The sequence below is a fragment of the Staurois parvus genome, unplaced genomic scaffold, assembly GCF_062004578.1.
Source record: "Staurois parvus isolate SC_StPar_1 unplaced genomic scaffold, SC_StPar_1.0 ptg000464l, whole genome shotgun sequence".
NCBI classification, from domain to species: domain Eukaryota; kingdom Metazoa; phylum Chordata; class Amphibia; order Anura; family Ranidae; genus Staurois; species Staurois parvus.
The window spans coordinates 1,066,511-1,080,886 of NW_028318260.1; the positions used below are offsets into that span (position 1 = coordinate 1,066,511).

General features: G+C 40.2%; 1 protein-coding gene across 2 annotated transcripts in view; it reads right to left on the minus strand.

The window, feature by feature from the left end:
• Positions 1-12,468, minus strand: part of HTR1D (5-hydroxytryptamine receptor 1D) — a 123,450-nt gene extending 110,982 nt beyond the window's left edge. For both annotated transcript variants that reach the window (XR_016314844.1, XM_089688986.1), the window contains exon 1: positions 12,349-12,468. The gene's annotated coding sequence lies outside the window, so the exon portion shown is untranslated. The remainder of the gene's footprint in view (positions 1-12,348) is intronic.
• Positions 12,469-14,376: the final 1,908 nt, after the last annotated feature.

Consider the following 14,376-nt stretch of genomic DNA (forward strand, 5'->3'; position numbering starts at 1 on the left):
GTTTTTTTTATTGTAGGTCTGTAATTTTTAGGAATAAATAGCAGTCTAGTAAACAACCCGGGTATGATAAAATTTGAAACACGAAATCATAAATTATAATATGATAAATAATCATAAAAAGTAATATTATAATAATAATACATTTAATTCAATAATATAATCAAACCAAAAACACTGAAATTTGAAATATAGCACCAAGTTCGCACATCACTGAGCAAAGCCGCAAAATCGTTTTCAGTGTTTGATGACGAATTTCCCTACAAATCATTATCACTCAATTCTGCAAGTGGTTCTTATCTACTGTCGCTGTATTCTAGCTGGTCTAAAACCGCTTTTGACCTAAAGGGACGCTTTTTGGACGCCATGGACATTTCTCAGTTTCCAGGCAGAAACAACAGTAAAAATGCAGGCACGGCATAGGACAAAGCAGTAGAGACAAAATGTATGTGAAATGCTTTGAAACAGTAATGTTTTACTATATTTACTTAGTGTATTAGTGAAAGTCACTTTTTAAAAATTTAAAATTTCCCGGCAGTTCCAGCCCCCGTACGTCCCATACGTCCCGTACGTCCCGACGCTTGCAGGGACCGGAAGACGGATGCCGGCATCGGCCAGAGGAGATGGCCAGGGACGCTGCAGGGGACACTTCTCTACATCTGTTCAAAGTGTTTGAGAGTTCAGAAAAAAAGCGGGGGAAAGCTGAAATTACACACCGCAGAGCTCAATGAAGAGATCTCTAAGAGCTGATTGGAGGGAAAGGACACACTTCCTTTACAAAGCACACAGAAACAGAGCTCTGGCTGTCAATCTGCTGGAGATCCCTCCCCGTCACCATTTATCTCTTGGTGTCAGGAAAACTTGTCAGAAGTGACTCATGCTTATAGCAGAGGAATGAAGCAGTAGACAGAAATGACACTTGGTGCACTGGATAGAAACAAGCGCACACTATAAAAGAATATTCTTTGTTCATATTTCATGCCTGTGGTCTGCAATCATTTTAATGCACTTTATTTGTTCTAAATTAGATACTTTATGCAGAAAAGAAAAATACATATCACTTGTATGTTATTTTTCATTTTTATTTTAGTTTTATTACAATATACTTATGTTTATGTATATGGTTGGCTACATTTATGCTGTGTATAAAGAATGTAAAATAAATTCAATGAATAAAAGAAAAGGTGATATTCCATTTCTCTATGCAACACCCACAACATGCCTGCAAAAGCATAAATGCCTGATGCTTTATTTGACTTTTCCAAAAGCTATGGGATATTAATTAAATTCCAGTGTTCTTCAACTCTTTTAATCTCATTTGGGTATAAAGATATAAAATGATGAGGCCAAAAAACAAATTAGAATTGGATACACCCTAAAGTATTTCATTGGTAGTAGGGCAACATTTGGATAATGTAAAACTAGGTTAAATACATGTATGAGAATACCAAGGTAAGAGATCCTCAAAAGATGATATATGTTTCTCTCATCGCATAGTTGAATTAAATATGACCCAGTGTCATTTAATTTCCTGTGCAGCTTCCTTGCTAATATTCTTGATAACAAATGGAAGCAATCTGTAGTGGAAATGGGAGCTACGCCACAGAAACCAAAGCACTGAAGGGACATAAGACATTGCTACCATTCCTGGCTTTTAATACTGCAAAGCCTCAAAGGTTTCAACTATAAGTGCCTTTCCTGTATGTGTGTCTAGGGAAATCAAAGCATGGCATCTCCTATGCCCTGTCAGTGGTCAAGGGACAACATAAATTAATCTCAGAAGTAGCACCCGAAGAAATAATGGACCTTCTTTTAAATTAGTGAAAGTTAATACAAAATGTTCACAGCCATAGATTTTAAGTATTGGCATGTCTAAATTAAATATTTTAGGTTCAGTAGTTAGTAACTGAGTGCTATTGATAAAAGAGCAGTAATCGTGCATCACACATAGTGATCCTGTAATGCATGGCATTCTCTTTACAGAAGTACATCTCTTTAATGCACACACCTTCCTCACAATATGTCTTACACATCTTATTTGTGCTGACACTACAAATCTCCAGCTTGCTATGTATTATATTATTAAATTCAATGAACCTTCAAAGGAATCCTTCATTCTTGGCTTTTTTTTTCTTAAAGCTGGAAGAGAGGGTTGTCAAGGGTTACTGGGGTTTATGTACTAAAACTGGAAGGTGCAAAATCCGGCTCACTTCTGCATAGAAACCAATCAACTTCCAGGTTTTATTGCCAAGGCTTAATTGAACAAGCTGAGATTAGAAGCTGATACGGTTTCTATACAGAAGTGAGTGTGATTTTGAACTCTGCAGCTTTAGCAAATAAACCCCACCGTGACTTGTGTCAGGTTGTAAAATTAAGTGCAAGCTTTAGGATATGTTCCTGGTCTCCAGGCTCTGCTTCTACCAAGACCTTAATGGTGAAATCTTGTCTTTAGTCTCCTCCCACATTCTCTGGAGATCCATTGCCTCACCCCTCTCCATCTTGGTGCCTTATTGCAATTAAACTGAACATGAGCTGCTGATCACAGTACACATTTGCTGTCCAAAAGGAAAGTTTACATCAGACCAAATAAAGTCAATTTTTACATTTCACTTTGCCACTTTTTGTCTTTACTACGCTTTCTTCATATTATACACAGGGGCGGACTGACCATTTGGAAACTCGGGCACTGCCCGAGGGCCTGGGGCCAGTAGGGGGCCCCATGGGATGCCCCTGGTACCTTTTTTATAGGCTTTTTTGAGTTTGGGCAAGGACACAGGGGCCCCATGATCCCCTATTGCCCAGGGGCCCCATGAGTTGTCAGTCCGCCCCTGATTATACATCCACTGATAACTATTCATTAGTCAGTATAGCATCCTTGGAGTTCTTTTTTGAGTCCCTCATTCCATTGTTCTAAGTCAATGTTTCTCAACCTTTTTTCACTCAAGGCACCCTTTAAAATTCTGCACAATCTCAAGGCACCCTATTCTAAAATATAAAAAAACTAAAGTTATAGTTTTTTTTTTTCTTCCAAAGCAAATACACCTTTGCACTCTGGTACTGACTAGAATTCCAAAATTTCTACCCTCAGTTTCTTTGCCTTTTCATTAACTATAAACAAAGTGACTGCCATTAACCCTAATTAATGCAAGATAGAAAAATATAAACTTTGAATGTCACAAGTGATCCATACATCATCTTCATTCCTATTAAAATTCCATTTGTTTATCAATTGCTTAATGTCTTATAGATGAATAGGCAGCTGTAACACAAGATGCTGTAATTCACCCAAGTGCTGATGGAGAGGGGCAGGGGATAGGCAAACATGGATGCTGTGCTGGCACCCATTGTCCCCCTTATCAACCATTGATGTCACTGATTGTTAGGACACTGACAGCTAGGAGGTTGTAATGGTGCACAATGAAAACTGGTAGCTTTGTGTAACTAAAAGGCAGTCTTGATCCACCCGCTGGCTTGTATACAATTTTGGGAAATTTTTAGGCATTTTGCCAAGGCACCCCTGAAGAAACCTGGAGGCACCCTGGTTGAAAAAGGCTGTTCTAAATTATGCATGTACTTTTATCTGGATTATGCCTGTATATACAGACACATTTTAAAGGGTGAGACTAGTACAAGTGTTACATTTGCTTAATATTATTTTGATACATGTTAATCATCACAGCCATTATTTTTTTCCCCATTGATATGTTGATATGCACAGCTGCTACATAATTTCAATCTGTTATTTGTACATATTAGGCTTTGTCATATACCAAACTAGAATGTACATTCCAATTTGAGGGGGCACTATGATCAAACATAAAAATCACCCAACATTAACCCCTATAGACTAAAATAAAATATCATGGATTGTGGACAGGAGGGCACGGCCTATCATATTTGGTGGACGTGCCAGAAAGCTAGGAGATTTTGGATCCATACCTATAATTTCCTATATTCACCAGTGTAAACATGACCAAAACTCCATACCAAGTGCTATTAGGCCACCCAGTGGAGGGAGCTCCAAAGTCCACACAACGCCTGATCGTATTTATATTTGTAGCAGCAAAGAATCTTCATAGCAAGATCATGGAAATCTCTCACAATACCTCTTGACCTCCTAAAGGCTAAAACGCCCTGGATCCGCGTCAATGGACGCCTTACCGCAATTCTGCAGGACAATGCCATTATTTTAAAAGACCTGGGACCCCTGGATAAAATATGAAAAAATGAAGGGATCAGCCACTTAAATATATCCAGTGGCTTACTGATGCAGTTGGGGGGCTACCCGCTGCTAATCTGCTTTCTCTTTTCTTTTTCTTATCCTTACTGTATCCCTTTCCTTTTTCTTTCACTTTTTTGTTTTTCTGCGTTATTTGGAGGAGAATTGGTTAAGCGAAGGCCACCCTGGATATCCTACCTCGTGTAGGTTGGAAGAAACAGAGAACATACATGATTTCAGTTATCTGACAAGCTGATCTTTTGGGGTTTTAGGGCTCCACTAGGGTATACCCTATACCTGGATGGTCCTTCATAGAAATGTTTAATACAAAATATGTGAACTGGTGATAAAATAAAACAAAAATATTGTCCTTAAGAAATTGTCCACAAAATTCACTTTTTCTTCTCAACATCCACCAAGTGAATCTTCCAACCACCTTGTGAACCCTCCACTCCCTTTTAGTTCTAGCACTCACCAACTCAATATACCCCTCATATTACTAATTGGCATAAATGGCTTTTCTAACTTTGGGATCCCCTCATCTTTTCAAGTTCACATGCTGCCAATTCTCCTTCTTACTTCACTCCACAGACATATGTTAAAGGAAAAGAAGCAACTTACATAGCATAATACTGTATAAACACTTTATTTAAAATCTGTAAAACCAACTCACAGACATAAATAAAACAAGGTTCATCAAACAACTCCTGCTTCAATATTCAAAAGTACTGCCAGTGCCACTAAATGTAGTATACAGGCTTAGCAAATGGCTCCACACCCAGTTCTCTAATGCGTCACAACCGGTGTGTTACTTTCGCATCAGCGTCTGATGTCACTTCTGGTTGCCATGCAGTGAAATTGAAAAGCAAAGGGGGTTCCCACAGTTATAAAAGCCCTTTATGCTGATTAGTAATATGAGAGCATATTGACTTGGTGAGTGCCTAACCAGATGGGAGGGGTGTGTTCACTACAGTCACATGGTGGTTGGAACATTCACTTGGTGGATATTGTGGACATTTTCTTAAGAACAATTTTTTTTGCTTTATACTATTACTAGTTAATGTGTGATGACACAGGGTGTTCTTTATTTTTAATTTAATCCATAATGGTTAATGTTGGGTGATATTTGTGTTTGATCACAGAGCATCCTCCAATTGGAATTTATATTCTAGTTTGGCATATGAGAACTTTTTTTTATGTTAAGGTGGTGGCAGTCGATTTTATTCTTATTTTGTTTTATTTTGCTTTCTACATATATAGAGGAAAGATTTATTTCTGTAGAGAAGAGTTTAATGATTTGTTTTATATTAGGTTTTGGGCTGGTGTTTATTTAGCCCTGGTTCACACTGAATGTGACTTTGAAATCATGTTACTTCAAGTGAAAGTTGCAGACCAGTGCGATTTGTACCTTTGACTTCGCTGTGACTTCATTTAACAGAAATCAATAAAATAGGAAAAAAGTAGCGCAGGAACTATTTTTGAAATCGAACTACTTCAAATCACACTTATTAAAACAGTGCCATAGAATTACATTAGATGTGACTTCAGGTGCGATTTGTAAATTGCATGTCAAACCTGAAGTCACATTGGAGTGAATCAGGACTTAAAGCCTATTCACAAGGCTTTAATATAAATATAGTTTACTATACAGTGAATTGTATAAAGTTTATGAATACAGTATAAAAAACAACAGTAGTATTTTTTTTTTTGTTCAGTTTTACTTTGTCCTTATTTAGACATTGCTTTTCTTTTTATACATATAATTTTATTTTATACATTAAGTCATTCACTTCTTTTAACCATGGTTGTTTATAAAATAGAGAAAATTTCATACTGTACATTATTTTCATACATTATGGACAAAAGTCTTGAATATTTTTTATTCATTATGTGTTATGCCTGTCTTGTACCCCTGATGAAAGTGGAGTGTTATTCATTCTAAAAATGCAATGGTTGCTTTTTTTATGTGATTGAATTGTGAGCAATTAAAGACATTTTAGACTGTTTAGTCTCCATGGTTTGGCACCCATTTATATCTACGCTTTAAGCCACTTCTGGGTACCCAAAGTGGAAAGGCTTGCTTGCTTTTGGAAATTCTTTACCAGAGCCAGAAGCTAGTTTAAAACTTCTGTGCAGTTGAACTTTTAATGACCATTGAAATCCCAGCCCCTCATATATATTACTTTATGGTAGTGCCCAGGGCGAAGATGCCAAGCTCCCCCCACTCCTCCCAAGATGTATGAGCAAACCCCCCCCCCCCCCAACTCCCTAAAAATTTGAGCTGCACGCTTACCCCCTAAGCATGAATTGCCTTGAAAGCCAAATTATCCAAAACAAAAATTCCCCCCTCTTCCCAGTATAAATTCCACTCTCTGATTGAAATCCCCGACCCTGCATATATCTATCCCCCCTGTCAGCTCAAATCATCTCCTTCCCCAAGTTTCTTCCTCCTAGAAGAAATCCTCTACTCCTCAAATTTCCAGTGCAAATCCCCCTCAACTTCCGTACTAGCATAAATTCTCCCCCCAAGTCCCCCCTCCTAGCCCAAAGACTCCTAAACTACTTTTCCTAGCACACCCCCAAGTCATCCCCAGCACAAATCCTCTTCCCCACAAATTTCCCCTCCTAAAACAAACCTTACCCCCATCACCCCCAGAATTCCCCCTCCCAGCACAAATCTTCCCTCATCTTCCCTTCCAGCACAAGTCCCCCTCCCTCATTTCCAGCACAAATCCCCCCAAACTCCCCCTTAGTACATATCCCCCCCATCATCCCTAATAACCCCTTTCAAATCACCCTTCCTAACACATACTGTATCCCCCCCCTCCAAAGTTTCCCCTCCTAGCACAAATGCTCCTCTCTCAATACCCCCCCAAAAAGGCTTACCCCCCCTAATCTCCCCACAACATAATGCCCCCACCCCCATTTTTAAATTTTTTGTTCAAGAACAAATCATACCCCCGTCGCAAATTCTTCTTCCCTGCATAAATCCTTTTCACCAATCCCCCTCACCTAGCACAAATGTCCCCTTCTACCCCTCTGCCAGCACAAATCTCCCCAAACCCCTCCGCCTACCACTAATCCACTTCGCCCTCCCCCTCCTAGCACAAATACTGTCCTCTACAGCACAAATATATGCTACTCCCCTCCCCCTCAAGAAGAGGAGGAGCCTGGGGGAAACTGATTTTATCTTTTGACAGTCAGCCAGCAGAGAAAGGTGCTGGGGTGTGGGATAGCAACTGCGGACACTTACAATAGGGATTGCAGTAGCTGTCAGATCGCACTACGCTCTTTATCCCCTCCAGGTTCTTCTTCCTGTCACTGCTGCACTCCTCGATCCAGACTGTCACATTGGACGGTGCAGGATTTGCTTACCTGGTCTCATCTCCTCCCAGCAAAGAATGTGGGTAGGGGGTGGGTAAGCAAATCCTGCTGAGTCTGATGTGACAGAGCGACAGTGACAGGAAGAAGAACCTGGAGGTGAGATAGAGCCCAGTGCTCAGATTGGGAGATAGAGCTCAATGCCCAGATTGTAGCAGCAGCAACTCTTCACGGGGCACAGGGCAGCCACCTTCTCCTCCCACCCCTATTCCCGGCCCTGTTTTATGGCTGTCTCATAGGTAGGACCTCAAACATTACAAAAAATGGACACTGCCCCAGTCTATAACTGGCCTTCACAGCAAGAAACACACGGACAGGTGACGCATGTCAAACAACAAAAGAGAGAAATTCCCAGCTCTAACTTGCCAGCCAGCTTGCCAACAAAACGAATTAACATGTCTAACAGTCTGCGTTAAAAACATGGGTTTAGTTAGCACACATTTGCAAATACATGCATAAGCTACAGAGCCATGTCACAGCACCCAGATATTCTGTAGTCCTGACTCTACAAATTTTGAGAGCCCCTCATAGTAGAGGCACGTGTATTTAATGGGTAAACCAAGGGCAGGTGAACCTGAGAGAGCCCACCCCTCCTTAAAGCTACAGGAGCGCTCCGGACACCCAGAATGTAGCACAATGGCAGCTAAGGTGTCCAGTGCACCCCCTGACCAACAATTCAACAGTACAAAAAATGGACACTGCCCCAGGACCTCAAACATGTCTATCTTTTTTCATCTCTATTACAATGAAAGGATTAGCAGTTTAGGAAGATAACATTGTTTGTGCTTTCAGTTCAGTTCACAGAAAGAGACTTTCTGATTAACAGATATTTTCTGCACTTGTTGAAATTCAGTCACCGCATCTAAGAACTAGTAAATAGGGATGAGCTTCGGGTCTTTGCCCACCTGTTAGATTTTTTTTCACATAGGACACATGCCAGAGTTTTTCATGGGAGATGTAATTGACCAAAATGGTGTATTGCTTGAGCTTCCAGACTGTGGAACTAGTCACAAATGGATAGATGTTAGCTTTTTGATGCTTGCTTCTCAAGCATTAAAGTCTGTTTCTTTAGAAACATCTGGGAGATATATTTAGAAATAACATAATAGAATAGAATACAGATATACATGTAGTTCATGGAGAGGTATATATCTATTTTCACACCATTTTAACCCAGGTATCTATAAATATTTATCAGATATGCAAAGTTATAGGAAATTCCCTCAAGGTTCAGACTAATATTTAAATTGGGCAGTGAACTGTATCAGTTATCAATTATTTACCTTAACTCAGGATGTGAAAACAATGTTGATAATCAATGTATCAGTGACTCTTCCTAAGGGACTATAGAGCCCTCCAGTAGTTAACAAATCAGAAGAACTGTTGGAAATATGTAGTCCTCCAATAACCTTCAATACTGTCTATTAATTGTCAATAAATACCAATGAACTACATTTGTCATATGTCATATGTTCCAAGAGATTATAAAGCCCTCCAGTGGATAGGGTAGAGAAGATGTACAGAATAGAGGAACTTTATCATATGGATGAACACAAAATGGAGGTTTTCCGTATAAAGTGAGAAAAATTTAAAAAATCAAATCTATACTTAGATTGTGTACAATAACTATATTATTGAAGTAATATCAATTGTGGAATAGGAAGTACTGAAAAGAGTTGGTAAATGCATAATCAGGGCCGGGAGGGGTGGGAGGGGGGGATGGGGAGGTTTGGCGATTAGGGTAGGAGGGGAGAAGGTGAGGGGTAAATAGATTACTAGATGAATGGGAATGTTTTGATATATAGCTATACAAAAATTGAGACTATTTATATGTATATGTTTGTTTTATTAGCTTTTGTATATATTAAATGGTAATCAAAAAATTAATAAAATATTAAATAATTAAGAAAAAAATAAAGCCCTCCAGTGGCAATATCATAGCAGCATACCAGAGGACCTATACCGTGGAGCAAATATATGGTAGTATGTAATCAAAAATAACCTCCAATACTGTCTGGGAATTGTCAATATCTGACTGGCTCAAGATGTTAAATATACCAAGAAGAGTACTGGCAAGAAAATAGATTCCAAAGGAGCTAATGAAGCCTTTCAGAACACCAGCCCTAAAGCTTCGTATCAAATAGTCTCTACTGCCCAAAATAGAGAAATATAACCCGAAGCTCTGCTGATTTGCATCATCCAATCATGTGCAAGTGAAAATGCTGTATTTTTTATTTTCCTTGCACCTGATTGGGTATTCTTTACATAGTGAAGCTTCACCACATTCACTAAGCTCTGGGGAAAATGAGCGCAACTGCACTTGTAAAATGTACAGTCTATTTGCCCTTTGTAAATCAACCCCCTTGTTCCTTGTTTTGCATTGTCTCTGCGCTGCCTACTGACTTAGTTCAGATTATCTTTAGATAAATATTCAGATTAACCTTCAAAATATTCGACCACCCTTGAGTCTCTACTGAGCAGCTGATGAGCTATGGTCACCCTGATCAAGCTCTACATTTGCCTGCATAAAGTCTTTACAACATCATAGCTCTGGATCATATGCTTTGAAGTGTTACTAAACTGAGGATCCTGCAGTCACTGTATCTGGTCTGCCACAGTGCACAGAACATGGAAATTCAATTATTTTAGTAAATATGAATAGCTAAATACCTTTTCTCATCAGCAGTATAATGCAACCTTGTGTCTTCTATCAGTGTCCAACCGAACACTGGTTAATCTTGTAGGAGGAGTTTTCATTCTCCTCTGACTGTCCTATGAGGCTGCGTGACCCCTGACCCTCTGTCTGGACAGTGTGAATTGGCCCTGTGCCGATCACATGCACCCTCCAAAAAAAAAAAAATATCTCTAGCAATACACACCGAACTGAACATGTGCAAAGTACCTCCTAGGGCTCTGTGCTATCAGCAGATGGATTAGGGAAAGTAAAAGAAGAAGTGGATCAGAGAAGACAGGATCAAACAGCCTTTTTACACAATACAGAGGATTAACCCTTTGGTTCCACAGTGAGTATAACAAGCATTCTTTACTGCATATACAGACTGATTTTACTGATGTGTGTTCATTAACACTTTAAGTATACCCAAAAGCAAGCTTATAAAGGTGAAGAAACAGTGGAAATAAAGAGTGAGCTAGTGCCTACACCTTACATCTATTGCATGGGGTATCTACTGTATATTTAGGGTAGGTTGACACCAAAAATGTATTGTTTCTTTCCTGGCCTCTTCACACCATAGTGTTGTAGTGCTGTGTTATGCACTGAAAAAAAGAAAGGAAAGCACAGTGCGAGGCAATCCGTTGCCTCACATCATGCATTGGCCAATAGCACTTAACCACTTCCATGTATATAAATGGTCGGACGGGAACAGTGCAGGAGCTGGTTGCCATTCATAAATGGCGCCCGCATTTTCAGCCTGTGCACACTCCCTGGGAGCACGCGGCACCGCGATCCAGTGCCTGTGCCGGACACAGCGGAACACCGATCGCTGTATGAGACCTCTGTGTGAGGTCTCGATCATGTGATCACTGATTGGCCAATCAGTGATCACATGAATAGTAGTAAGCAAGATGTCACTTCTGACATCATTGCTTACTACGTGTGAAATCTGTTAAATGATCACAGAGGTCACATGGTACAAGGCTGTTCACAACAGCCTTGTACCATGTGACAAGCTGTGACCAATCACAGCTCTCACAGTTTTTCTCAATGGCTGCAAGAATGCAGTCAGAGAGAAAGAGAAATTACTGCTTTTACAGCCTTTATGTGTGTAAAAGCAATCAGTGTTAAAAAAAAAGAAAAACTTCATCACCCCCCACAAGTAGTACAGTTTGGTGACACTGTACTGCTAGGGTGACAGTATGTTAAAAAATACATAAATAATAATATAAATAAATAAAATAAAAATTAAAAATATTTTAGAAAAATTATAATTTTTGGTTATAAACTAATTTGGGTTAATTTTCTTTTTACTATACATATAGCTCTATACATTTTGTCCAAGATTTATGAAGAAAGATTATTTATTTTACAAAATTTTTAAGAAAAACACTTTTTTTCTAAATTTTTGGACTTTTTCATTTATATAGCAAAAAAATTAAAAATCCCAGTGGCAAATAAATACCACCAAAATAAAGTTTTATGTCTCCAAAAAATGCTAAAAAATTCATATGGGTACAGTGTTGCATGAAAGTGCAATTGTCATTCAAAGTGTGATAGCACTGAAAGCTGAAAATTGGCCTGGACAGGAAGGGGGTGAAAATGTCCTGACTTGAAGTGGTTAATGAAATGTCACTGTGTGTGACATTTATTTTCAATAAAGTGAATTTAAAAAAAATAAACAGTGTGATGTTCCATGATCAGTGCATTGACACTTCTGTCATTTCTTGTCACCCCACCACAAACCAGTTACAGTTGAAACGCGGCAGCTGTCGTGAATGTACTGTCAAGGTATAATTTAACCCCTACTCAGCTTATGCTTATTAGACACCTGTCTTGAAAAATCTGTCTGTGCTAAAAGTGTTTATATCCAAGAGTAACCAGCAGACCAAGCGTATTGTCCACACCAAAAAAAAAAAGAAAACTATCTTCTGCAGCTATCTGTGGACTTACTATGCACAAGGGGATGCAATGAGATTAAAGACAGTAGAAAGAGAAAATATGGAAAAGCATATACTCTTGCACTGTTAATCACTTTATTACAATGGATAAAAATAGACAAAAGAATTGTACTTACATTTCTCAAGAGGCTTGAGAAAGAGGGACCTGCTTCTAAAATGCGTCGCCATAGCGTGACCTGTCAGAGGAAGTGTATCCAGACAAGCCTGCACGCTGCTGGCTCTGGCGTGGAGTGTAATTTTCAGCATGAGAGTGAGTCATCTACTTCCCCCAGCCTGTCAGTGCTGCTAGCGAGGATCTGGTTTGAAGCTGTTGCTCATTCCAGAATCACTGGCCATGGTGTCAGCTTTTATCCTACTATGGCTTCAGATTGTGTGCATGGTCTTTCACTGGCAAATGTGAGTGCAATTCTTCTTTTTTCAACTGCAATAAAGTGATTAATTGTGGAAGATCACGTACTTCCCTGTTTCTTCTCTTTTTATTCCCATTATATAATTGTTCAAAATGCCTAGGGGACAAATACTTTATGTCATCTATATATATATATTTATGCCAAAACATTAAATAAAAATTAATATATGATGTGTTTGAAAAACACTAGAATTCTGGAATTGTTACAGTATATATTTTTTTATATTTTCATTTTTTTTCAAGTGATTGTAAAGCTTTACATTTTAAAAAAAAATTAATGTGCCCAGGCGCATAATTATGAGCAGATGGAGAATTCCTATTAGCTGAACCCATGCTCATAAGCATGCACACGTGCTCACAGGGGAATGCATGCCCGCCAATGGATTGGTGCCTAATGGGTTATTTAAACACATCTGCTACAATAGGACTTTGCCTTATGGTCTACAGCAGGAGTTCTCAAACTTCTTAAACAGGGGGCCAGTTCACTGTCCCTCAGACCGTTGGAGGGCCGGACTATAGTTTAAAAAAAAAAAAAAACTATGAACAAATGCGGACACAGTACAGGAGATGACCAGAGACTGCGGACATACAACGACGGCGGGAATACTGGGCCGGCCGCTCCATAAGACACACAGACATTTCCCCCCAAGTGTGTCTTATGGAGTGAAATTGTACCCCATCATTGGTGTCAGTAGGAGGAATAGTGCCCCATCATTGGTGTCAGTAGGAGGAATAGTGCCCCATCATTGGTGTCAGTGGAAAGAATCGTGCACCATCATTAGTGTCAGTGGGAAGAAACGTGCCCCATCATTGGTGTCAGTGGGAAGAAACGTGCCCCATCATTGGTGTCAGTGGGAGGAATAGTGCCCCATCATTGGTGTCAATGGGAGGAATAGTGTCCCATCATTAGTGTCAGTAGGGGGAGGAATAGTGCCCCATTGTTGGTGTCAGTGGGGGGAGGAATAGTGCCCCATCATTGGTGTCAGTGGGAGGAATAGTGCCCCATCATTAGTGTCAGTGGGGGGAGGAATAGTGCCCCATTGTTGGTGTCAGTGGGGGGAGGAATAGTGCCCCATCGTTGGTGTCAGTGTGTGTGTGGGGGGGAATAGTGCCCCGTCATTGGTGTCAGTGGGGGAAGGGGATATTGTCCCAACATTGGTGTCAGTGGGAGGAATAGTGTCCCATCATTGGTGTTAGAGGGAAGAATAGTGCCCCATCTTTGGTGTCAGTGGGAGGAATAGTACGTCATTGGTGTCAGTGGGGGGGATAGTGCCCCGTCATTGGTGTCAGTGGGGGGGGATAGTGTCCCAACATTGGTGTCAGTGGGGGGAGGAATAGTACCCCATCATTGGTGTTAGTGGGGGAAGGAATAGTGTTCCATCGTTGGTGTCAGCTGGGGGTGGAATAGTGCCCCATCGTTGGTGTCAGTGGGGGGGGGAATAGTGCCCCATCGTTGGTGTCAGTAAGGGGGAGGAATAGTGCCCCATCGTTGGTGTCAGTGGGGGAGAAATACTGTCCCATCATTGGTGTCAGTGGGAGGAATAATGCCCCATCATTAGTATCAGTGACACCAATGATGGGGCACTATTCCTCCCACTGATACCAATGACACTTAACTTGCTGACCCCTGCTCCAGCATAGTGCTGCTGCAGCCAGCATACCTGGTTGCAGCAGCACCATCTGCACGGCACACTTACCTGTCAGCTGTCCTTCTTCACTTCGGCCTCTCCCTCAC